Source organism: Notothenia rossii (genome assembly GCF_949606895.1).
Source record: "Notothenia rossii genome assembly, chromosome: 2".
Classification (NCBI taxonomy): Eukaryota; Metazoa; Chordata; class Actinopteri; order Perciformes; family Nototheniidae; genus Notothenia; species Notothenia rossii.
In genome coordinates, this window is record NC_136904.1 from 2,235,617 (window position 1) to 2,239,354 (window position 3,738).

Genomic DNA, 3,738 nt, shown 5'->3' on the forward strand with positions numbered 1-3,738 from the left:
GCATCCCTAGTATCTATTGCACAATTTTAGATGCAGATGTTGTTACACTAATACGTTTGCGCTGTGGACCAACACTATACATTGACGGGGAAGGGGGTAGCAATAAAGATAACACAACAGAAATAATATCGATAGCAGCGTCCCTAGCAACCACCTTGGTAACAATGAAAACATTGTATGGACGCAATTTCCTGAAGTAATCTTCGTAATAACTAGCAAACTAAAGATCATGTACATCCACTGCACACATCATCTGAAATAACAACTCGTATTTCTCGCATCAAATGACATCAAAACGCATTTTAATGGCCAAACTAACTTTAAAATAGGCAGTTTCCACCGAGAATAAAACGAAGTTCGGACATGTTTTTTTTTTCTGCAAGGAGAAATGTGAAGATCACGTGACATAGACGCCAGCCATTGGAGTGAATAGGGAAAAAAAACGTAGGGATCCTACAATTTCAGAGGCGTTTTTGTGGAAATACTACGTCCTACGTTGTGGACCAACGTAGTTATTACACATTTAGATGTGAGACTGGGTTGGTGTAACATGGGTGTAATAGGGACGTCATACAGGTGTCATAATGGTGTAACATGGCTGTAATAACGTATAAATATGAATACAGGTGTAATAGGGCTTTAACGGGAGTGTATTCATCTGCAATATGGATGTAATTTAGAAAATAGCAATCAATTAATTTGACATAACATTTATAAGTGATTTCCAAAGAAGTCCGGGTCATTTTACGATCCGTCTTCATTTAAAGTTCTGAAAATGTGTCTCACTTTAGCGACGAGCAAAATGAATATGACTTATAAGGAATTAATGACACAGAGATCAGTTGTTCTGACGACTTGACATTTATTTCTTACAGCGTTTGTCTGTTTTCCATATAGATGCAGTGTGAGCCTCTTGAAAGCACCACAGAAGAAGAAGCAGCACATGTTTAATTCATCCTGCTGCTGTTAATCCTCTGCGGGCGCTGTTTATCTCGGCTTTGTACTTTTGTTTAAAGCCAGTTGTTGACAACTCTTGAGCATGTCAAACTATCACCGCTAATAATTGCTTAAGGAGCTGGAACTTTCTGCAAATGTTGGTTCCAGCACAAAACACTCCTCCTCCTCCTGCTCCTCGCGCTCCTGAACGCCTCTCAGATGCATTTTTAAATGTCCCGTTCCCTCTTCAACTCTCAGCGAAAAAGATTCCCTCTGTAATTCAAAGCGATGGCTGCGAGAGGAAGGAATAAAAAAGAATAATGCAGCGCCTTCTTCCGAGACACGGTGGAGAAAAACTGTCAAGTGCGGCTCTTTTCTGATTAGTTTCTATTCTCCCTCGCTCCGGCTTTTTGTTCTTGACCCGGGAATCCTAAAGAGCTTCTTCTTCTGTGGTGAGAATAATAATGTTATGCTGAGGAAGATGAATGGGAACAAGCGCTGGCCCCGGGCGGTACACACCTCTCTCTCTCTCTTTGGGTCAGCGCCTCACACCGAGCTGCCAGTTGATTAATCCCAATTAGACGGGCTGTCACTTTCCTGCAGAGACGGAGCACTGAAGAACAGGAAGGAGCGCTTTACCCTCGTCTGTCTGTCAGAGAGTCTCAGAGACTTTCAACACCTCACTGAGGACGAGACAGGAAACAGACATTTACCCAGCGTCAGGGCGGCACTCTTTTTGGAGAACACGTTTAATGACTCTTTAATAACTGCAGAGAAATACAACACGAAGCAGCAGAAGAGATGTGATCTTCGTTTGAGTTCAGAAACATCATTATAATGTTCCATGAAGAACGTGCAATTACGTAACTACCACTACGGTTACACTAAATACCAAATACTGTTAATATTTACATTAATTATGTCTATTACCGTCAACGTTTCCTGTAGTTATTGAATTGTTCTTTTTACTGCACTAATTAGAGTACACTTTTATTATTACTGTGCTGCTGTGGTTATTGTGTCTTTGTAACTCTGGCACAACAATTTCCTACGAGATGAATAAAGTCTTATCTTATCTTGTTTGTTTGTAGCCTTTATTTAACCAGGTGAAAAACCCATTGAGATCAACGATCTCTTTTTCAAGGGAGTCCTGAAATCTTATCAGGAATAACCAGCAGATAGTAAGCAATTTGAAAACGGCTTTAAACCATTGGGTACTGGTTTTAATTCTCTCACGGCTGCAGTAACCTCTGTGTAATCTACGCTAACCGAAGTGTGTCTGACTCACGACAATCAGCGAGTTGTGCTAACCTTAGCACATGCTGCTAACGATATTAATCTAAATTGACGCTTTTAAATTCGCATCAATCAAAGTACCGTTGGTTCAGCAGGAACACAATCTGTTACAGATCCAACACAAATCTGGAATGTCCCTAAAGACCAATGAGTCTGGATTACTGCGTGGTGAAGTATTTTTGTAGGCCGATCGGAAAATAAATCAACTAAAGAAATGGGATTTTTCCATTGGATTTGTAGAATTCTCAACTTATAACTTTCTTATTTGATCTTATTTTTCCTGTCAGTAACTTCTGTCAGTAACTGTGCTCTCTCTCTGAGCTTTCTTGTAGAGAGATTTCTTTATTTGGTATATTCACCGTTGAGTTGCTGCTGTTGGCCTGAGTCTTCATCATGTCTTCATCAAGTCTTCATCATGAGCCTGAGTCTTCATCATGAGCCTGAGTCTTCATCATGAGCCTGAGTCTTCATCATGTCTTCATCATGAGCCTGAGTCTTCATTATGAGCCTGAGTCTTCATCATGTCTTCATCAAGTCTTCATCATGAGCCTGAGTCTTCATCATGTCTTCATCAAGTCTTCATCATGAGCCTGAGTCTTCATTATGAGCCTGAGTCTTCATCGTGTCTTCATCATGTCTTCATCATGAGCCTGAGTCTTCATCATGAGCCTGAGTCTTCATCATGAGCCTGAGTCTTCATCATGAGCCTGAGTCTTCATCATGAGCCTGAGTCTTCATCATGAGCCTGAGTCTTCATCATGTCTTCATCATGAGCCTGAGTCTTCATCATGTCTTCATCAAGTCTTCATCATGAGCCTGAGTCTTCATCATGTCTTCATCATGTCTTCATCATGAGCCTGAGTCTTCATCATGAGCCTGAGTCTTCATCATGTCTTCATCATGTCCTCATCATGAGCCTGAGTCTTCGTCATGTCTTCATCAAGTCTTCATCATGAGCCTGAGTCTTCATCATGTCTTCATCAAGTCTTCATCATGAGCCTGAGTCTTCATCATGAGCCTGAGTCTTCATCATGAGCCTGAGTCTTCATCATGTCTTCATCATGTCTTCATCATGAGCCTGAGTCTTCGTCATGAGCCTGAGTCTTCATCATGAGCCTGAGTCTTCATCATGTCTTCATCATGTCTTCATCATGAGCCTGAGTCTTCATCATGAGCCTGAGTCTTCATCATGTCTTCATCATGTCTTCATCATGAGCCTGAGTCTTCGTCATGTCTTCATCAAGTCTTCATCATGAGCCTGAGTCTTCATCATGTCTTCATCAAGTCTTCATCATGAGCCTGAGTCTTCATCATGAGCCTGAGTCTTCATCATGAGCCTGAGTCTTCATCATGAGCCTGAGTCTTCATCAAGTCTTCATCATGTCCTCATCATGAGCCTGAGTCTTCATCATGAGCCTGAGTCTTCATCATGTCTTCATCATGTCCTCATCATGAGCCTGAGTCTTCATCATTTCCTCATCATGAGCCTGAGTCTTCATCATGAGC